Consider the following 23,854-nt stretch of genomic DNA (forward strand, 5'->3'; position numbering starts at 1 on the left):
GAAACAAACGTCAATCTGTCTAACAATTTATGACCTACCAAATTACTAATGATAGTAATTGTAAGCAAAGTACAAAGGTATAATCAAGAATTTCTGATCACAGCAAAAACACCAAGATAAGGGTTATTTTCTCTTCTATACTTTTTCCATAACTCCCAAAGTGACTACATTTGATATAATATACATGTACATTATATATATATGTTATGTGTATGTATATATATAAAACACATATATACATTTGATATATATTTCTCTTATAAACAAAACAATTATTTCTAAACTTGACCAGTGGCTATCTCTATGTGACACATTTATTTAATAAAATTAAAAGTACAAACTTCTTTCCCTGTAAAGAAGAATTATAGGAAATGTAGGTGAATATTCTTCACTCCAGGAAGTGGCACTGAACTCCCCCTATCCTAACCCTACCTTTAGTGTAGCCTGTGTTTGGTGACTTGGTTTCCTAGAGAGGGGTACTGAAAGGGAAGAAAAAACAGGAACTTTACAGTGGGGAATCATGGGGAATCAGTGCTACTCCACCCAGGCAATGAAGGAAAGCATCATCAGTGACTAGTTATATGACAGCATATGCCCTTGATACGAGATCACAAGAAAGGCACTTTATCTCTGTTGTGTTCTTCCCCAAAACCCAGCCTGCTGCTGCTGCTGCTGCTGCTAAGTCGCTTCAGTCGTGTCCAACTCTGTGCAACCCCATAGACGGCAGCCCTCCAGGCTCCTCCATCCCTGGGATTCTCCAGGCAAGAACGCTGGAGTGGGTTGCCATTTCCTTCTCCAATGCATGAAAGTGAAAAGTGAAAGTGAAGTCGCTCAGTCGTGTCCGACTCTTAGTGACCCCATGGACTGCAGCCTACCAGGCTCCTCCGTCCATGGGAGTTTCCAGGAGGTGCCATTGCCTTCTCCAAAACCCAGTCTAACCATGAGAAAAGTGTTAGGGAAACCAACAAAATATCCCTCAAATTGCCAAGGTCCTCAAAGCCTGGCTAAGCCGAGAAGACTGTCAGAGTCCACAGAAGACTTTGGCGATATGATGACTAAAATGTAATGTGGGGTCCTGGGTGGGGTCTTAGAACAGAAGACTGATGTTAGGGGCCACTAGTGAGCTCCACAAAAAGCGTGCTGTTTAGTTAACAGAAATGTGCCAATGTTGGTTCCTTAGTTGTGACAGATACGCCGTAGTTATCACTAGATGTTAATGAGAAAAACGGGGGCTGGGTATACAAGAACTATAGGCACTAACTTGGCCACTTTTCTGCAAGTCTAAAACTGCTCTAAAATAAAGAACATCCTTTAAAAAAAAAGAATATTCTTTTAAAAATCACAGACAACTGTGTTATAATTGATGGAAGGTGAATCCTAATCAAAATCTGGGAAGAGAAATTAAAATTTTTCCTCCATAAAGTTGGGCAATTCTTCTGTCAATATGGTCCCATCCTATAACAGTCAGGCAGACACTCTCACTTCAGAGGAAGAAAGAAAGGACAGACTCTGTATTTTAGGAAATTATAGATTGAGAAGCTCAGAGGTGCACACTTTTGACCCCAAATGCCAATCTTCTGGAGAAGGAAATGGCATTCCATTCCAGTATTCTTGCCTGGGAAATCCCATGGACAGAGGAGCCTGGCAGGCTACAGTCCATAGCATCGAAAGTCAGACATGACTTAGCAACTAAACCACCACGACTGTCACTTATAAAAGTATTTCCTAAATGACTGGTTCAGGACTTCTCTGGAAGACCAGTGGTTAAGATTTTATGTTTCCAATGCAAAGGGTATGGGTGCAACTTCTGGTCAGGGAGTCACATGGTGTGGTTAAAAAAAAAAAGAAGAAGAAGAGCTTCATTTTCTCAATAACTCATTTAAATAAGGAAAACAGTTTGTGCACAAAGATATCCATTACTCCATTATGTATAATGATGAGTAATAGGACACAACCTAAATGATGAGTAACAGAGGACTGGGAAGTAAATTGTATAGCAAGTATAGAATGGGACATTATGCAGCAAATAATGTGTTAGGTTTTTAATGATACCAAAAATATTTATTATATGAGATTAAATGAAAGAATACAAAATTGTACATTCAGCACGCTTTCAATTATGTAGAAATATAGATAAAATACAGGAAAAAAATACATCTTTTAATGTCAATCACAGTCATTCCTGACTAGTTGGATAATGGTTTTCTCTTTTATATTTTTGCTGAAAGCTCTGAATTTGCCACATTGGATATGTTATTTCATGTATGGTAAAATAAAGTGGTCTTCAAAACATTTGCTAGTGTTTTCCTTCATACAATTCAATTACACATAATTTTTATTTTCCTCATTGGGCCTTTCTGAATTTTTCTAATCTCTATATTCACACGTGATACTTCAAAAACCAGATAGAAAGTATAAAATGTTTTATTATACTCTGGAAATGGGTTGAGTGGTAACACATATTTTAGCTAAGGAAAAAATTTGATGCATCTTGAGTGCTTAAAACCACTCTCACCCTTACCCTAACTTATACACAGAGTATGATGCTTGGGGATATTTAATTTGGACACAAGATTTTAATTGAAGTGCTTTTAAAATACATTCTGTTCCTGATATCAGTCACCAGTTTGTCCAATCACATTGCTAATTTCCGTCCACAGGTGAGGTGGCTGAGAGCAGGAAAGAGCAGGTAGGGCTGGAGAACGTGAATGTGCATGGAGAAGAAGACAAGGAAGAGGGAAAGGACAAACACACCGGAAAAGAAGAGGAGGGAAAAAGAATTACAGAAAAAGAGGGAAAGGAAAGAGTGGGAAGGATGGAAAGAAGATGAGAGAGAAAGAGCGAAACGTGTACCGCTGTCAAATCTAGGAAGTGGGGAAATACCTGAAATAAATTCACTAAAAGGCAGTTAAGAATACAGGCTTAGAAATGTCCTTAAGTCAGTAGATAAAGCAACAGGGTTTATCAGGTACCAATTATGTTTAAAAACATTTAATAGCTGTGAGAAAACATCCTGCAGAGGTGACCACGCACGCCTATGCTGGTCAATATCCAAGAGCGATGTGTGAAATGAGACATACAGGTTGTCCCCATGTTGTCTTCCGAGCGGCTTGTCTTGCCCAGTAATGTGGCTCCAGGCCTCTCACCCACCTCCACTTCCTCTCTGTTTCACTTGTTTACCTCGCAACACAATAGGGAGAAGTGTAGCTAATTTTTGAAAAGCTACTCTGGAAGGGAGCTTTTGAAGACAACTATCAGCCACAAAGAAATAACACCAGTAAGCTGTTGGAGGCTTTGGGTGATCAAAAATAACCATTTTAAAAGTCCTTCTGATCCATAAAGAAAGGGAAATTCTTACTAAGTATTTTCTGAGTGTTTTACTTGCCAAGGTACTAGTTTTCAATCATATTTAATTGATGCAGAAGAATTGTACATTGCCTGCTTTATAATTTTCAGGACATTGAAAAAGGAAAATGCAATTACTGGACAGCATACAATCATGCTTCCCTTACAGGGTTTATGGTTATATATTCTGACTAATTTAAAAGATTTTTTAAATGTCTGTGCTTTTCATTTTATAACGTATTGTGGGTTTTAGTTGTAATTCATTTGATTTAAATGCTCCTCATGAGAAAATAGAATGCCACTTATTTCCATGTTCAGGAACATTTAGTGGTGCAATAAAAAACTACCCAAGTTATATACTATATAAAATGCATACTGTTTGAAAGAAGACAATAAGAAAATAAAACAATATATGTGTGGTAGGCAAAATCATGCCCCCAAAATATATCCACATCCTAACTCCCAGTAACTGTGAATATGTGGATTATACAGCAAAGATTAAGACTGCAGATGGAATTAACATTGCTCACCATCTGACCTTGCATTTGGAAAATTAGCCTGGATTATCCAGGTGGAACTGATGTCATGCAAAGGATTATTTTAAGCAGAAGAGGGAGGTAGACCGAGAGAGCCGGTAGTGTGAAAAAGACCCGGCCCTATGCTCTTGACTTTGAAGATAGAGAAATGGAGCCATGAGCCACGAATGCAAGTGACCTGTAGAAACTGCAAAAAGCAAGGACCTGACTTATCCTCAAGTCTCTGGAAAGAATGCAATCCGGTTGATGCCTTGACACTGAGAACCATTTCAAACTACTGACCTCCAGAACTAAAAGGTAGGAAATGCGTGTTGCTTTAGAACACACAGCCTATGATAATTCATTAAAGAAGCAACAAGAAACTAATACAATACAGGTACATACCTATGTGCAAAGTCACTTCAGTCATGTCTGACTCTGCGACCCCATGGACTGCAGTGCACAAAGCTCCTCTGTTCATGGGATTCTCTAGGCAAGAATACTGGAGTAGGTTACCATTTCCTTCTCTAGGGGATCTTCCTGACTCAGGGATCAAACCCACATCTCTTACATCTCCTGCATTGGCAAGCGGGTTCTTTACCCCTAGTGCCACCTGGGAAGCCTCATAGTTACATACATCAAGTGCCAAAGGAGAGGCTGCCAGCTAGAATTAGCATGCCAGCTCCAAATAAAAGATTACCTAAACTCTGATGGAAGCGAGTACTTAACCCTGAGATTGTTGAAAAGGGCTTACTTTGCTCCCTGGAAATTTTAGTTGCTTGATTCAGATTGAAGTGTTTGTAAGAAGCTAGAATGAGGCCATTGTATTCACCTTAAATCAATGACAGTGACAAGAATATCTCAGTCCCCAGAGTTTTTGCAAATCAGCACAAAGAAAATGTCAAGCTTGTTAAGATTGAAAGCACAGTTTCTCTACTAGGAAGAAAAATTAGAGACAGCATTCAGATACTTTGTTGTCTTTCTAGAAATCTTAACATATATGATCTAGGACTCTGAGGTGGAATGCAAGAGGTGAAAAAGAATGACACAGGAAGCTGGTCTAGCAATTACGAGATGTGGTGTTACCCTGGTTTGTGACCTTAAGCAGTCATGCAATCTCTTGGATCTCAAGTTTTGCAAGTGAAAAGTGAAAATGATAATACCTGCCCTGCCTTCTTCCTATGAATATTGTGAAAGGCAAACAAAACTATATATATGAAGCTGCAAGTAATACACACACACACACACACACATATATCCCTCTAACATTTTAAGCTTAATAATTTCAGTCATTTGTTTTCCTGCAAATCACAATTATGCTTTAGTAATATAGTTTTCTTTGAAATAAACTCATGCCTGGAGCTGGTGGCTGATTGCTTTTTAATAAGGTGACAGTCTATCTGACACAAAGTCTCATCTATGGAAAGCATGAGCTCATGGTTTTAAACATGGCTTCATTCCAAAGGCTCCAAACACAACAATCTGTTAAACCTCAAGGGCATGAAAGAGGAAATGGCCTTTCTGTACGGGGTCCTGGTTGTTTCCAATTATGAACTGAGCACTGGAAAATGTGAAATCTGTGGGGAGCAAGAGAGCCTGTTCAGATCAAGTTTTAACCTTCCTGGAGCCCACTGGGAAATTGTTGGGACATTGCTGGATCCTGTCTCACCGTTTTTTAATTGGTAACTTGCACACTGTTTGGGAGAAGGAGGAGTTTTCAACTGCCTGTGATTCAGCTTCTCCCAGGACATATTAGGAAATCTAAGTCAAAGTCATTCCAGCTTTCATTGATTATATGTCTACAACTTATCTGGGGTTTTGCAGCAATGTAACAATGTTTTATAAAGTGTTTTTCAAACCAGTCTGAAATGTAGATTCAAAAAAATTCAGGGGTCTAAGCAGATAGTCAGTTCTGGATTAGACCCAGGCAGAATAATTAAAATAAAGTTATTTTAGTTTCCCTGCCCTCAAATTGCATTCTTATCCTCTTTCCCCTGACATATGTGTACTTCTGATATCATCTAGAAAGTCCTTTCCTGACCATGCAAACAAAAGCAGAGCTCCCATCCCACCACTCCCCGTCCACGCCACATCCTGTATTTTTCTTCAAAGCACTTATTACATACCCCTTATAGGCATATATTTACCAGTTTCTTCTTGTCTAACATCACTCTCCACACTAGAATCCAGTTCCATGATAGAAGGAGTTTGTATCTATTGTGTTCACTGTATATCTCCATTGCTTGGAATACAACGCAACACATGGTAGGTGTTCCACATATATTATATGTCATATGATATATGCTCAGTGATGAATGTTGACTAATTGATGCCTAAAATCCACAGTTAGATCTTTACTCCTTTGACTTAAGGTAAATAAGGAGTCTTTTTCCTGAAAAATAAATGACTTTGGAAACAGTATCTTAGTAAGCTTTTCAATCTGTATGAATGAGTGGGTCTCAGTCCTTTTCTGGGAACAGAGGTTGATAAACCAGAGAAAAACTAAGAGACTCAGTATCCAAGTGGAGAGGCATTCGCCGAGACATTAATTGTACCATTCTAAAGATATTATGTGGCTTCCCTGGTGGCCCAGTGGTAAAGAACCTGCCTGTTAATGTAGGAGATGTGTGTTCGATCTCTGGCTTAGGAAGATCCCCTGGAGAAAGAAATGGCAACCCATGCCAGTGTTCTTGCCTAGAAAATCCCATAGACAGAGGAGCCTAGTAGGCTACAGTCCATGGGATCGTAAAGAGTCAGACACGACTTTAAACAATGATACTATTCCTCTTTCTTACTGGTGTGTGTATTCTAAATCTAACATGAGTAATTTGATTATTAAAAATTTTAACTAAAAAAAGAAATATCTCAAATAGGTACAAAAGGGGCTTCTGGTTTCTGGCACTGCATAAAAGGAGCTTGAAATTCACCACTCCATCCTAACACATAAAATGCTGAACAGACTGAAAAATCAACAACTCTTCTTGGATCCATAAGAGAAGGAAGGACACAGAGCAAACCACTGATTCTAAGACTGAAGGGACGGATGGTGAATACAGGAAGAAGCAGCTTAACGGAGCAGAGGTTCACGGTGCAAACCACTGGGGGACCCAGTGCTAAGGTAGAAAAACCTAAACCGTGATCGATGAATTGCTGGAGGCTCAGGTGGACAACTCTAAGAGCTAACTCTAGGGAGATCCAATTACAGAAAAGTGTGAAACTGTTAGTCACTCTTTCATCTCGGACTCTTTGCAACCTCATGGACTATAGCCCGCTGGGTTCCTCTGTCCATGGGTTTTTCCAGGTAAGCATACTGAAGTGGGTTGCCATTCCTTTCTCAGGAGATCTTCCCAACCAAGAGATCAAACCTGGGTCTCCTGCATTGCCTACAGTTTCTTTACCATCTGAGGCACCAGGACTCCTACAATACTGTGAGATTTACATCCAGGAGCTCAACCTAATTCCCACAGTAAGTATCAGAGAAACATTCTCCTGTGCTTCCATTATGGAGAAGGCAAAAAGGAATCATTTTGACATTTGTCACTCTGTTCTTCCTAATAAGACTTGCCCTCAGTAAGGTCCAGTAAACCAGGGCCTAACCTGCCAGGTATTATCAGAGCCTAACTGACCTTGGGGAAGGGAAATATCCAACTCTAAACAGCTCTAGCCTTCCACATGACAGAAAGGAAATATTCAACTCCAGTCTACTCTAGTCATCCTGTCCCAACTGAAGGGAAAAGGAAAAAACTGAAAAACATGCGTGAAGTTTACAACCCAGAAGCATTTGTTGTTGTTGCTGTTCAGTTGCTAAGTCATCTCTGACTCTTCATGACCCCATGGACTGCAGCACGCCAGGCTTCTCTGTCCCTCACCATCCCCTGGAGTTTGCCCAAGTTCATGTCCATTGAATCGGTGATGCCATTCAGCCGTCTCAGAAGCAGAGGCTCACTTAAACACTGAGACATCTAAATGTCCAGACTACACAATACTTGCTATTTTCATACCCTTTACCACCATAGTACTAAAGGCCTGTTTACTGTAGTTCCTTAGCCTGATAAATAATGTCTACATATAAAAAAAATTATCCCAAAAATACAACTATTAATACATGAGGAGAATTACCCCAAAAGTATAACTATTAATACATGAGGAGATGGATATGTTAACCTGATGATAGTAATCATTTCACTATGTATATCAAAACATCAGGCTTATACCTTAAACATAAACAATTTTTTATTTTTTCAAAATTACAAGGCATACCAAAAGGCAAAAACATCATTTAAAGAGACAGAACAAGAATCAGAACCAGACATGGCAGAGATGCTGGAATTATCAGACCAAGAATCTTAAACACTCATAATTAATACACTAAAGAGCTCTAATAGATCATGAGAACAGCATGCAAGAACAGATGGGCAGTGTAAGCAGGTAGATGTAAATTCTAAGAAAGAACAAAAATTGCTAAGGATAAAAAACACTAACAGAAATAGAGAATGACTTTGATGGGCTTATTAGCAGATTGGACATATGGCTGAAGAAAGAATTTTGAGCTTGAGGATACATCAATAGAAACCTCTAAAACTGAAAATCAAAGAGAGCAAAGACTAGAAGAAAAAAAAGACAGAATATATAAGGACTGTTGGGACAATTAAAAAAGGTATAACATACACATAATGGGAATGCCAGGAGAAAAAAGAGAAAGGAACAAAAAAATGTTTGAAAAAATAATGACTCATAATTTCTCCAAAGTAATTAATGGGCTTCCCTGGTCGCTCAGATGGTAATATCAGACACAAAGTCACAGATCCAGGAAACTCAGAGAACAACATGCAGGATAAATACAAGCAAAAATGAAAAAATGACACCTTGGCATATTAAAAAACACTTGATAAAGACTGTCAATGAAAAACCTACAACTAACATCATAGTAAATGGTGAGAAATTTAAAGCTTTCCCACTAAGATTAGGTATAAGGCAAGCATGTCCTCTCTTACCACCCCTCTTTGACATTCTACAGGTCTAGCTAATGCAAAAAGATTTCCCCAAAATAAAAAGTACACAGATTAATGAGGAAGAAATAAAACGGTCTTTGCTTGCAAATGACAGCCATTTATGTAAAGAATCAAAAAATACCCTAGAACTGATGCATGATTATAGCAAGGTTGTGGGAAGCAAGTTAATATACAAAAGTCAACCACTTTCTCTTTCTTGCTGCTGTTTAGTCACTTCGGTCGTGCCCTTCTCTGTGTGACCCCATGGACTGCAGCCCACCAGGCTCCTCTGTCCATGGATTCTCTAGGCAAGAGTACTGGGGTGGGTTGCCATGCCCTCCTCCAGGGATATTCCTGACCCAGAGATCAAATCTGGGTCTCTTGCACTGCAGGCAGATTCTTTAACACTGAGCCACGAGAGAAGCCCAATCACTTTCTTATATACCAGCAATGAACAAATGAAATTTAAAATTAAAAACATGATACAATTTACATTAGCACCCTAAAAATGAAATAGCTTAGGCATAAATCTAATAAAATATATACAATACCTATATGAAGAAAACCCTGAAGAACAAAATCCAAGAAAAAAAATGGACAGACGTCCCATGTTCATGGATTGCAAGACTCAACTTTGTCAAGATATCTGTTCTGCCCAACATAACCCACAGATTCAATGCAACCTCAATCAAAATTCCAGGAAGTTATATTTATGTAAATCAACAAACTGATTTTAAAGTTCATATAGAGAGGCAAAAGACCCAGAATAGCCAACACAATATTGAAGGAGAAAAGTTGGAGGAGTTGACAGTATACAACTACAGTAGTCAAGATAATGTAGTACTACAGAAGAACAGACAATTAATGGAACAAAACAGAGAACCCAGAAACAGACCCACATAAACAGAGTCAACCAATCTTTAACAAAGAAATAAAGGTAATCTTTTCAATAAATGGTACTGCTGGACACTGGCCTTATATCCTTCACAAAAACTGACTCAGAATATATAATGGACATAAATTAAAATGTATAACTATAAAATTCTTAGAAAATAACAAAAGAGAAAACTTAGATTACCTTGGGTATGATGAGGACTTTTTAGATACAATGCAAAGGCATGATCCAAGAAATAACTGACAAGCTGGTCTTCATTAAAATTAAAAATTTCTACTTTTCAAAAAAACCAATGTCAATAAAATGAGAAAACAAGCTACAGATTGGGAGAAAATATTGTAAAAAAAATACATCTGCTAAAAGATTGTTATCAAAAATATACAAAGAACTCTTAAGACAACAATTTTTTTAAAAAATCTGATTTAAAAATGGGCCAAAGACCTTAACAGAAATTACCAAAGAAGATATATAATGTTAAATAAGCATATGAAAAGATGTTTCCCATCATATGTCATTACAGAAATGCAAATTAAAACAACAAAATATCACTGCACACCTATTAAGTTAAGTCGCTCAGTGGACTGTAGCCCACCAGGCTCCTCCGTCCATGGGATTCTCCAGGCAAGAATACTGGAGTGGGTTGCCATTTCCTTCTCCAGGGGATCTTCCCGACCCAGGGATCGAACCCAGGTCTCCCGCATTGCAGGCAGATGCTTTAACCTCTGAGCCACCAGGGAAGTAGAATGGCCAAAATCTGGAATACTGACAGCATCAAATGCTGATGACCATATGAAGCAACATAAATTAATTATTTCATTCTTGGTGTTTTCCCTGATAGCTCAGTTGGTAAAGAAACCACCTTCAATTCGGGAGACCCTGGTTTGATTCCTGGGTTGGGAAGATCCCCTGGAGACGGGATAGGCTACCCACTCCAGTGTTCTTAGACTTCCATTGTGGCTCAGCTGGTAAAGAATCCACCTGCAATGCGGGAGACCTGAGTTCGATCCCTGGGTTGGAAAGATCCCCTGGAGACAGGAAAGGCTACTTACTCCAGTATTCTGGCCTGGAGAATTCCATGGACAGTCTATGGGGTTGCAAAGAGTCGGACATGACTGAGTGACTTTCACTTTCACTTAATGGTGGAAATACAGAATGGTCCTGTAACGCTGGAAGACAGTTTGGTGGTACCTTATAATACTTAGACATACTTCTATCATACAATCCAGCAATCACACTCCTTGTTATTAGCCCAAAGGAACTGTAAACTTATGTCCACACAAAAACCTGAACTTGGGTGCTTATAGCAGCTGTATTCATAATTGCCCAAACTGGGAAGTAGCCAAGATGTATTCTAATAGACGAATGGATAAGCAAACTGTGGTCCATCCATACAATGAATGATTATTCAAAATGAAAAAGAAATGAACTAGCAAGCCATGTAAAGACATGGAATAAACTTAAATGAATATTACTAAGTGAAAAATATCAGAAAAGGCTATAGGTATGATTCCAACTATATGACATTCTGGAAAAGGCAAAACTATGGAGACAGTAATAAAATCAGCAGTTTCCAGAGACTGGGTGTGGGGGGAGGGTTGAATAGGTGGAGCACAGGGGATTTTTACAGCAGTGAAAATTCTCTGTAAGATAACATAAGCGTGTACCTGTACATGTCACTATACATTTGTCCAAATCCATGGAATGTACAAAACAAATAATGAACCCTAAGGTAAAAACAGTGAAGACTTCCCCAGTAGTCCACTGGTTGAGAATTCACCTTCCAGTGCCGGGGTCATGGATTCAGTCCCTGGTGGGGGAACTAAGATCCCACTTGCCACATGGCATGGCCAAGAAATAATTGAAATAAAAAACTGTGGACTTTGAGCCATTATGATTGTTAATACAGGTTCTTCAATTGTAACAAATGTATCACTCTGGTGGTGGATGTCAACAGTTGGGTAGGCTATGCATGTACTAGAGGGCATGTAGGAAATTTCTGTAGCTTTCTATTAAAATTCTGCTGTGAACTTTAGTTCAGTTCAGTCGCTCAGTCGTGTCCGACTCTTTGCGAACCCATGAACTGCAGCACACCAGGCCTCCCTGTCCATCACAAACTCCTGGAGTTTACTCAAACCCATGTCCATCAAGTTGATGATGCCATCCAGCCATCTCATCCTCTGTCATCCCCTTCTCCTCCTGCCCCCAATCCCTCCCAGCATCAGGGTTTTTTCCAATGAGTCAGCTCTTTGCATCAGGTGGCCAAAGTGTTGGAGTTTCAGCTTCAGCATCAGTCCTTCCAATGAACACCCAGGATTGATCTCCTTTAGGATGGACTGGTTGTATCTCCTTGCAGTCCAAGGGACTCTCAAGAGTCTTCTCCAACACCACAGTTCAAAAGCATCAATTTTTTGGCACTCAGCTTTCTTCACAGTCCAACTCTCACATCCATACATGACCACTGGAAAAACCACAGGCTTGACCAGATGGACCCTTGTTGGCAAAGTAATGTCTCTGCTTTTTAATATGCTGTCTAAGTTGGTCATAACTTTCCTTCCAAGGAGTAAGTGTCTTTTAATTTCATTGCTGCAATCACCATCTGCAGTGATTCTGGAGCCCAAAGAAATAAAGTCTCTCACTGCTTCCACTGTTTCTCCATCTATTTCTCATGAAGTGATGGGACAAAATGCCATGATCTTAGTTTTCTGAATGTTGAGCCAACTTTTTCACTCTCCTCTTTCACTTTCATCAAGAAAGCCTCTTTAGTTCCTCTTAACTTTCTGCCATAAGGGTGGTGTCATCTGCATATCTGAGGTTATTGATATTTTTCCCAGCAATCTTGATTCCAGCTTGTGCTTCTTCCAGCCCAGCGTTTCTCATGATGTACTCTGCATATAAGTTAAATAAGCAGGGTGACAATATACAGCCTTGACGTACTCCTTTTTCTATTTGTAACCAGTCTGTTGGTCCATGTCCAGTTCCAACTGTTGTTTACTGACCTGCATATAGGTTTCTCAAGAGGTGGGTCAGGTGGTCTGGTATTCCCACCTCTTTCAGAATTTTCCACAGTGAACTTAGGACTACTCTTTAAAAAATTAAATTGCAAAAAAAGTTCCGAGTTTGTTTAATAGGTATAAAGTTTCAGTTTTGCAAGATAAAAAGAGTTTGGTAAATGGATGCACTCACAATATGAACGCCCTTAAAGCCACAGAATGACTTATGTAAAAATGGTTAAGACAATAAATTTTATATTGTGTATTTTAGCACAATATAAAAAACTGCAAAAAAAAAAAAAGAGAAAAGAAAAATCCATTTGCCTTAGAATGAGAACTGTCAAATAAAATTATGTTGTAGACAGACTTGCTGTCTCTTTCAATAAGTAAATTCTGTGTGGTTTTAATTTTAGACTCAGGGGCCATCTCCTTGCACATGAGCTACCATAACCCACCCAGACCAGAGATGGCAAAACTCTGGTCCACACGCTGCCACCTGCCTCACCTCTGTGGCCCTGGGTTGTGTTCACAGCAGACACTGCTCTTCATTCTTGGCACACTGTCCAGACCGTCTACTCACCTTATGGACCCTCTCCACAGTGGTTTGAGCATCCTCTCTCAATTAATCAAATTTGAAATGAGAAATGAAACTTACTTACCATTGTAATCTGGACATAACTCTTCCTAAGGTGTTCTATTACTCATTTGGGAAACATATGGAAGGTCAGGAAATTGAGCAAAAATAATGGCAGAATTTAAAAAAAAAAAAAATATATATATATATATATATATTCTAGGAAAAGAGATGAAAAAGATTTCCTGTGTGTGCCTTCATGCATACGTAATAAAGTATATGCATGTTAATGAAACATGAGATCCTCTTTCTCCAGAGTTCTTGAAAAGGAGTCACTAGGCTGTATTTCATCCTTTTGCAAAATGAAAATCCTGTCTTAAAGGCAGCTCTGCATGACTTTTAAGACCTGAGCTAGCACTGGATACGTTTCTACTGGATTTGATTTCTTTTGAGCACCTACTCTTTGAAGTGCATTAAGATAAGCCCCACCACATGTGATGCATATATAAATAAGGCTTGTATATTGCCTTCTAGATACAGACATGAATAACTGTTAATACAAAGCAGGCAATGAGAAGGAACAGATCCCATGCTGTGGAGGTACTAATGAGAAAGCAATTGATTCCATCTGGGAAAGTTTCACAAAGGAGGTGTCTGCGGTCTGGGCCTTGGAGAATGAGGAGTGCTTTACAGTCTGGGAACAGAATCTTTTAGGCAGCTGAAAAGACTTTGCACAAAGTTCTGATATGAAAAGTAGAGGCATAGCCAGGATTCCAGCACAGAGAAGTTGTTCTTGACTGAATCTTCTGTTCTAATTTTTCTTTGTCCTTTTGAGAACAGCTTTCGCTACTTATCTTTTTGTTCGATGACATTTCAGGTTCTAAGGCTCGTCCCTTTTTGAGTTTAGGCTCAACACCGTAACTCTTTGGCCAACTTTCCAATAATCTGTCTACTCAACAGCATGAATGGTCCATTCTTGAGATTTGGGTTGGAGCTTGGTAGAGAAGTATTCATAGCTTTAAGAACCACACTCCCTTTAGTTTTCATTCTTCTCCTTTAGGGAGTTTAAAGTGAGAACTGGCTGCTGATGAGTGAAATATGGTCCTTATAAAATGAAAACCTGCTGCCAAACAATTTATGTTCTGGCGAGTACTCTAGATCAGGGGTTGCCATTCTCCGGACCTAATGATCCGAGGTGGACCTTAATGATCTGAGGTGGAGCTGATGTAATGATAACAGAAACAAAGTGCATAATAAATGTAATGTGCTTGAATCATCCCGAAACCATTCCCACACTACCCGTCCCCCAAGTCCACGGAAAAATTATCTCCCAGGAAACTGGTCCCTGGTGCCAAAAAGATTGGGGACTGCTGTTCTAGATGTACATGTGTGTCATCTACAGAGCCTCCTTTGTGGCTTGTCAGAGCTCCACCACTGTGGCCATCAAAATAATCCACGGCCTATTTTTCTACGTGAATTAGTAGTCAATAGACTCAGAATTACCTGCCTCCTAGTAGTAGCATGGACCTAAGTATATATGTAAAACTGTAAGAAAACAGAACAAAAATATCATTTTTTTTTTTTTGTCTACCCTTGCACCTTGTATTCTGCTTAACCCCAAGCAGATGTTGATATTGATGATTTCTTTCCGGAAGCTAGCATAGCACTATAATCACTGAGCTACAGAAAAAGAATAGCTTTTGTTAAGATGCTGGTGTAGATGCACAAATAACCTTCAGTTCTTTCTGCTGATGGGGAAAAATAGGGTTGAGTTGGCCCTTTATTAAGAGAAACATTGTTAAAAAGCGGCTGACCATCAAGCCTTGCCCTAGGAAAGCAGCTCGCTGGGCTTCCTCTGAATCCACTATATCAGACTTTTAATTTCACACTAACATGATCTGAGATCACCACTTTGGTCTACCCAATCAAGAAGCATTTCTTAGTTGTTTCCTGTGTGCCAGCTTCTCCGTCAGAGCCCTGAGAATGTAACACTGAACAAACTAGACATTCCTGTCCTTGCGAAGTTTACAGTTTAGTGAAGAACACAGATAATTAAATAAGCAATTAACATGCACTGTAATAAAAGTCCCAATTAGGAATATGTGGGATTCTATAAGAGCACATGAGAGCCTAGAGTTTGCAGGAAACTGACAGAATAATTTGGCACCAAATAATATGATTTGGGGTTCTTTGTATGTGGGTGAACTATCCTGGTTTTTTTCTAACCATGATTGAACATAACGTTACGAAAAATTACCCAAAACTTGGAAATAATGCAAAAGGATGACAACATGTCCTTGTGATTTCACACTGGCTCACTGTCAAATTCAGTGAGTTGAATTTGACCTACTCAGAGGCTGTCTAATTCTCTAAAGGAATGTACTCTTACTTGAGTCACTTTTTACCTCTGATAAGAGTCTAGATTTTGTGAAGTTAGAATTAACTTGTAGAAGATTGAAAAACTCAAGTGACTTTTGTCCAAAAGAAATGCGAATAGTTACTTGTCAGTAGAGAAGAGAACCCTGAAGGTTAATTTTCATCGCCTTGTATAATAGTAAACTGTTTGTATCTGGCTTGACTTTCTAATCCTAGGATTCTCTTTTACCATTAACTCTTACTTGTGCTTTTTAAAAAAAATTATTTAATTTAATTGGCAGCTAATTACTTTACAATATTGTAGTGAGTTTTGCCATACATTAACATGAACCATGTGCTTTTGTTTTTAACCAGCTTTACTATGCTGCTTGTTCCTGCTTTAATGAACTGAGTTTTTTAATTAAATTAATTATGTTTTCAACTTTTTGAAAATGACACTATGACAGTATCATAGTGTCACCTAGGGACCATAGGACACATTGAACTACTAAAAAAAAAATAGACTTTGATCAAAACATATAGAAAAATTAATTGTAATGCTAAAAAAATTTTTTAGGTTATTCTATACTAGAAACAAACCAAAAATGAAACAGTTCTATTCACAGTATCATCAAAAAGAATTGAAAAATTACAAATCAATTTTTAAACAGAGGTTCAAGATTTATACCCTCAAGTTTATAAAATATCACTACATCACTGAGATAAATTAAGAATCTATAAAGAGTTGGAAAACATACAATGTTTAAGGATTGAGGACACAGTTTTGGGAAATTCTCCCCAAACTGACCTATATTTTAGCATCAGTTCAGTTCAGTTCAGTCGCTCAGTTGTGTCCGACTCTTTGTGATCCCACGAATCGCAGCACGCCAGGCCTCCCTGTACATCACCAACTCCCGGAGTTCACTCAAACTCATGCCCATCGAGTCGGTGATGCCATCCAGCCATCCCATCCTCTGTCATCCCCTTCTCCTCCTGCCCCCAATCCCTCCCAGCATCAGGGTCTTTTCCAATGAGTCAGCTCTTCACATCAGGTGGCCAAAGTATTGGAGTTTCAGCTTCAGCATCAGTCCTTCCAGAGAACACCCAGGACTGATCTCCTTTAGGATGGACTGGTTGGATCTCCTTGCAGTCCAAGGGACTCTCAAGAGTCTTCTCCAACACCACAGTTCAAAAGCATCAATTTTTCGGCACTCAGCTTTCTTCACAGTCCAACTCTCACATCCATACATGACCACTGGATAAAACATAGCCTTGACCAGACGGACCTTTGTTGGCAAAGTAATGTATCTGCTTTTTAATATGCTATCTAGGTTGGTCATAACTTTCCTTCCAAGGAGTAAGCATCTTTTAATTTCATGGCTGCAATCACCATCTACAGTGATTTTATCCCTGTCAAAATTTCAAGTGAATTTTTTCTGGAGAAGTTAAGGTGATTATCCTAAAATTTGTATTGAAATGAAAAATACCTAGAATGGCCAATATAAGTTTTATAAAAAAGAACAAAGTTGCAAATGCAATCCCTTATTTCAAAGTTCACTGTGAAACTGCAGTAACAAAGACAGTGTGTGGCATTGGTGTAAGGAAGGATATCCAGATCACCAGAAGAGAATAAAGAGCTAAGAAATCAACCCTTACTCTTACGTCAATTAATTTTTAATGAAATTGCCAAGGCAATTTAATGCAGAGAGAATAGGAAAACCAGAAAAGAAAATGGGGCTGAGACAATTGGATATCCATATGGAAAAGAATGAAGGTGGACACCTACCTCACACCATATATCAAACTAAACTCACAGTGGATCACAGACTTAAATACAGAAGTGAAAACTATGAGGAGAACATCACTGTGACCTTGCATAAGGCAAAAATTTTCTTATATATAATGCCAAAAGAACAAATCATGAGAGACAAAGTTGATAAATTGACTTCACCAAAATTTTTATATTCAAACAATACCTTTTAGAAGACAAAAAAGCCGACACACACAGAAGACACGTACACAATATCTGATAAAAGACTTGTACATAATGTGTGCATGTATGTATATACACATACATACACATATATTACACATAAGGTTTTATATATTGTTGCTGTTGTTTAGTTGTAAGTCATGTCTGAGTCTTTTGTGACCCCATGGACCCACCATGGATCCACCCCTTTTGAGCCCACCAGGCTCCTCTGTCCATGAGATTTCTCAGGCAAGAATACTTACACACATACACACATACTTGTAAGTCAATAAGACAAACCAATTACAAAATTGGTAAATCTGAATAGACACTTCAATAAAGATCAGTTCCTACTAAATTCATAAAAAGGTGTTCAACATCATTAATTATTAGGGAAATACAAAAGAAAACCATAATTATATACTACCATATAACCATCTGCACCCATCTTGAACATCTGTTTAAAAATTCATTCGTGAGGGGAGGAGCCAAGATGGCGGAGGACTAGGACGGGGAGACCACTTTCTCCCCTACAAATTCATCGAAAGAACATTTGAACGCTGAGCAAATTTCACAAAACAACTTCTGATCGCTAGCAGAGGACATCAGGTGCCCAGAAAAGCAGCCCATTGTCTTCGAAGGGAGGTAGGACAAAATATAAAAGATAAAAAGGGAGACAAAAGAGCTACGGACGGAGACCCGTCCCGGGAAGGGAGTCTTAATAGAGGAAGCTTCCAATCACCAGGAAACCCTCGCACTGGAGGGACTGGGGGAAGTTTTCGGCAATCTAACTGGGAGGAAAAATTAAATAAGGCCCACAGATTACGTGCCTAAAAGCAACTCCCAGCAGAAAAGTACCCCAGACGCCCGCACCCACCAGCAACAAGCGGGGGCGGAAAGGAGAGGAGCGGGCGGCATTGCTTAGGGTAAGGACAGGCCTGAAGACCCTGAGAGCAATCGGAGGGAGCTTCTTTAAACGGTGGGACAAAATTAACCGGCCGGAACACACTGCCTGCCGTTCGCAAAAATTCATTCGTAATTTTTCAATTCTTTTTGATGATACTGTAAATAGAAATTTTAGTTTCATTTTGGGTTTGTTTCTAGTATACAAATGCTTTTTTTAAAAAAATTCAGCATTACAATAATTTTTCTATAATAAAGATTGAGGGCCAGAGGAGAAGGGTGAGACAGAGGATGAGATGGTTGGGTGGCTGCACGGCAGCCTGGCGTGCTGCAGTCCATGGGGTCACAAAGAGTTGGACACAACTTAGTGATTGAAAAAGACAAGAATTTAAAGATCTAGGAATACTAAGTGTTGGCTAGGATCTGGAAAAACCAAAACCCACAAACAGGCTGGTGAAAAGGTAAAATGGCACAATTAACTTGGAAAAAGGTTTGTCAAAGGTTTGCTCAGAAGACTAAACATATACTTTTCATATAACCAAGCAATTCCACTCCTAAGTATCTACCCAAGAGAAAAGAAAACATATTGACACAAGGCCATGTATGCAAATATCTACAGCAGCATTATCCACAATAGCTCAAAACTGAAAACAATGCAACATCCATCAGTTGGTGAACAGATAGGCAAATTATTATATATCAATACAATGAAATAATATTGAACAAGAAAAAGAACAAACCACTTATAAATGCAAAAACAAAGATGGACCTCAAAAATATTATGCAAAGTGAAAAGAGCCAAACACAAAAGACTACATCTGTATGATCCTACTCTACAAAATTTCTTTAAAATGCACATCTCTTAGAAAAGAGAATTTGCCCAGAGCTAGGATGGGAATGAGAACTGACATGCAAATAGGCAAGAGTGAACTTTTAAGTGTTACAGAAATATTCCAAAACACATTCTGGTGATGACTCAACAACTGCATAAATTTACCAAAACTCTCTGAACTGTACAGTTAGAGTAGGTAAATTGCATAGCATATAAATGATACCTCAATAAACCTACCAAAAAACATTTCTAAAATCATAATTGCCTTTTTTGGCCTACTGGTTCTCCAATGAGGATAGACAGGGATGGGTGTGGAGTAGTGAGGAATATAGGAGGCAGCATGTTAGAATTATCTAAGAAGTTTTTTTTTAGCATACATATATTTGTTCTTCCTTGCACATAATACTAGAAATCAAAGAATATCATCATCTGTTACGGGAAGGCTATATACAGTTTGCAAACACTCCCTGAAATGACTCTGATATACATGACCCACATAAGTACCCCTGAGAATCTCCTCTTGATCAGATTAGGTCCCAGGAGTCTATGTTTTCAATAAGCAAAATGAGTGTAACTTTAAGAGACTCTGCCCACGTTCTACAATGCTAGCAACCTTCAGCACTGTGGCAGGACACAGTGGGATAAATGATACTCTGGGAAGACCTATATTCTCACCCTCTTTTAATCACATCTACCCATCCACCTAGCATTTGCAGTTACCTCCACTGCCAGACACCAGAGACAACCAATATCTAAAGACTTTAATGAATTAAACCAACAATGAAGACTTCCAATTCCTCCATCTTTGGTGGGGATTCTTGTCCCTGGAAAGGAATCTCTCTGAGCTTAATAACAAGAAGGCCAACCATTTTGCTATGATTATGACCTAATCGTACTCATGACATATGTTAGCTACGAGACAATCTGCTCCATTTGTGGTCCTCTACATAGCATATTAAAAAGCAGATACATTACTTTGCCAACAAAGGTCTGTCTAGTCAAGGCTATGGTTTTTCCAGTGGTCATGTATGGATGTGAGCGTTGGACTGTGAAGAAAGCTGAGAACCGAAGAATTGATGCTTTTGAACTGTGGTGTTGGAGAAGACTCTTGAGAGTCTCTTGGACTGCAAGGAGATCCAGCCAGTCCATCCTAAAGGAGATCAGTCCTGGGTGTTCACTGGAAGGACTGATGCTGAAGCTGAAACTCCAATACTTTGGCCACCTGATGTGAAGAGCTGACTCTTTGGAAAAGACCCTGATGCTGGGAGGGATTGGGGGGATGAGGAAAAGGGGATGACAGAGGATGGGATGGCTGGATGGCATCACCAACTCGATGGACATGAGTTTGAGTGAACTCCGGGAGTTGGTGATGGACAGGGAGGCCTGGCGTGCTGCGATTCATGGGGTCGCAAAAAGTCGGACATGACTGAGCAACTGAACTGAACTGAGGTTGAGAAGTGCTTTGCATGATTATGAGACAGTGAGGCCATACTTCCCCTATGTTTTTTCCTTCGAAGCATTTTGTCATTTCTTAGTCAAGAGAAGTTTCCCATTCTTGGAAGAAGTTAGGCAACATAAAAAAATATACAGTATTTGCAGTCACCACCTACTGCTTTATTTTCCTGATTGTCAGGTCTGCCAAAAAGAAAAAATCAGATTGCTGGAGATGAAGGCTAAAGGTTCCTATTATTTTTAGAAAAAGTATAGCTTTGTAAGAGAGAGAGAACATGAGGGCTTAAACAAACTCAAAGTACTATCCATCCAAGGTGTACAGCCAGCTCTGTGCATGTCAACAAGGTTCCAGTCTAGCAAACTGCCTGAGGTCTCTAATGTTCAGCATTGTGGACAAAAGCTTCAGTGTTCACACAAAGGCTGGTTCATGATGACTGCATGTTTCTTGAGAGAAGAAAGCAACTATAGGCACTTTAATTACATAAAGGTGCTTTGGTGGTGACATCAGTCATCAAAAGCGCGAATTGAATGGCATCAAGCTGAAAGGACCCCCGTGTTGTGGTCCATCCTTAAAGTGTTAGTCACGCAGTTGTGTCTGACTTTTTGAGAACCCAGGGACTATAGCCCACCAGGCTCCTCTGTCCATAGGATTCTCCAGGCAAGAATACTAGAGTGGGTTGCCATGCCCTTCTCCAGGGGATCGTCCCAACCCAGGGATCGAATTTAGGTCTCCTGCATTGCAGGCAGATTCTTTACCATCTGAGCCCCCAGGGAAGCCTGTGGGTCCATCGTTAGGAAGGCCTGTTTCCTGGTTTCCACACCAGCTGCCCACACCGAACCCTCATGTCATGGTGGGACCCTCAGATAGGACCACTTCTAGGGATCATTACTACATCACTATGGGGTACAGAGAGTCTCCTGTTTAGAAAAGAGAGTGATCATTTTTTCAACATTTTACAAAGACTCTGCGAAGCAGGACTGGAAACAGAGCTGTTTTCTTCTGACTCTTCAGTAAGAATTAAACACTGAGGACCTACCACATGTAAGGGAGAACTCCAGTGCAAGACAAGTTAGACAAACATAACACAGCCCCTGTCACCATGGAGCTCCCAGCTTCACTCCATGGGAGGGAACAGGGAACTCTTAGTCACCTCCAATCAAGATGAGCTCATAAGGACGCCGATTAATTCCAGAGCAGATGGGGGCCCCTGTCCTGGCCTGGATTACCAGCTAATGGTTGTGGAGCATGTCCAGGTCCTTGCACTGCAATCTGTGCTGGGACACAACACCTGCTCATGGATGGTTCCTTCTGAACAGTCATCAGCAGTTTCCATCACGTAACAGAAATTGGATTAACATACCCCCCTAACTGAAACAAACAAGCAATTTTGAGAGTGGCCTGGATCATCTCTCTGCCTGTCCAACAAATGAGTACATATTCAAGATAATAAATGTAATTACATTTGAGGCTAACTCACTGGAATGGTATAAAAATGTCCCAAGAAGTGAGATGGGCTGGGATCCAGGACTTATTTACTGCAGAGCCTGCACCTGGACAAATGTCTCCTCCAGTAACAGAATACAAAGACGTTTACAAGGAACTAAAAATAACTGCATGAATGAGCAGTTGTTGCATCCAACTCTTTGCAATCCTAAGGATGAGAGCCCACCAGGCTCCTCTGTCCATGGGATTCTCCATGCCCTCCTCCAGGGGATCTTCCCAACCCAGAGATCAAACCCATGTCTTTTACATCTCCTGCATCAGCAGCCAGGTTCTTTATCACTAGAGCCACTTGTGCAGTTGAGGCAAATTATGAACAGCAAGATACAAAAGAACCAAAACCTAACTGCCAGTTCTGAGGTGTCTGGAGCAAAAGTGGGGTACTGTGCATGGTCCCTCACACAGCACAGGAAGTGGGCAGACCTCCCCCACCACCCTCCATCCAGACCCCTGAACCTGCCCCTTTCCTCACCCCATTTAAGAGACCAGCTCACCACCCCTCAGGGAGTGAACAAGGGAATGTGTTACTTTTCATTCCCTTGTGCTACAGCATGGGTCCCAACAAAGACTTGCCTGGCCTCTTATCAATTTCTATTGATTAAAGAATCCACAAACCCTGATTAGTAATAGAAGAAAGGAAGAAGGTGAAAAGAGAAGGAGGGCAAGGAGGGAGAGTGGGAGGGAGGAAAGGCAAGACTACTAAAATATACCAGGTGGAGGTACAAGAAAGAAGTAATGTTGTCTTTCTCTGGATAGTTCCATGGAATTTCATTTGCCAGGGACTCCGGGGTTTCCCAGGTGGCACCAGTGGTAAAGAACACACCTGCCAATGCAGGATATGTAAGAGATGTGGGTTCGATTCCCGGGTCGGGAAGATCCCCTGGAGGAGGGCATGGCAACCCACTCCAGTATTCTTGCCTGGAGAATCCCATGGACAGAGGAGGCTGACAGGTCACAGTCTGTAGGTTTGCACAGAGTCAGACACGACTGAAGCACACACTAGCAGAGTCAGTGGGAAAGGAATGGGGCATGATTGGAAAAGCCAGAGGTAGGTGCACCAGCCAGCGAGTTTGAGTTTCAGTTGTGAGCAGATCCTTGGATCACAGCCTGAGAGAAAGAGAGGGCCTACTAGTGAGGAGGAAGTGACTCTCAGCATAAGCAAGTCTAGTCCTCAGAAAGCCCATGTAATGTTGGCAGAGCACCTCCACACACATTCTCCTTCATTCCCCCACTAACCCTGCGGGAGAAGCAGGGCAGGCGTCACCACCCTCTCTGTGCACACCCAGCAATTACACTTCCTCCAGGTCCTCTGACTGTCCCCAGAGTGTTCTGCAGGGGAGTTCTCCACTCACTCCAGGAGCCTGGAAGCTCCAGTCTCTCAGAGCAAAGTCCCAGCTCACCAAAAATGTGATTCAGGGCACAGAAGGCTGACTCATGCAGACACACACACTCAGGATGCACGGATCCTATAAACCAAGGGTGGTTTTGCTCTGAGTAAATCTTAGGATCCGTAGGGACACGAGAGCTCT

The 23,854-nt window shown here is 40.2% G+C and overlaps 1 protein-coding gene across 1 annotated transcript in view; it reads right to left on the reverse strand.

Moving 5' to 3' along the window:
• Nucleotides 1-23,854, reverse strand: part of ADAMTS12 (ADAM metallopeptidase with thrombospondin type 1 motif 12) — a 378,176-nt gene that overhangs the window by 261,281 nt on the left and 93,041 nt on the right. The window lies entirely within an intron of this gene.

This window comes from Odocoileus virginianus, chromosome 14 (genome assembly GCF_023699985.2).
Source record: "Odocoileus virginianus isolate 20LAN1187 ecotype Illinois chromosome 14, Ovbor_1.2, whole genome shotgun sequence".
Lineage (NCBI taxonomy): Eukaryota > Metazoa > Chordata > Mammalia > Artiodactyla > Cervidae > Odocoileus > Odocoileus virginianus.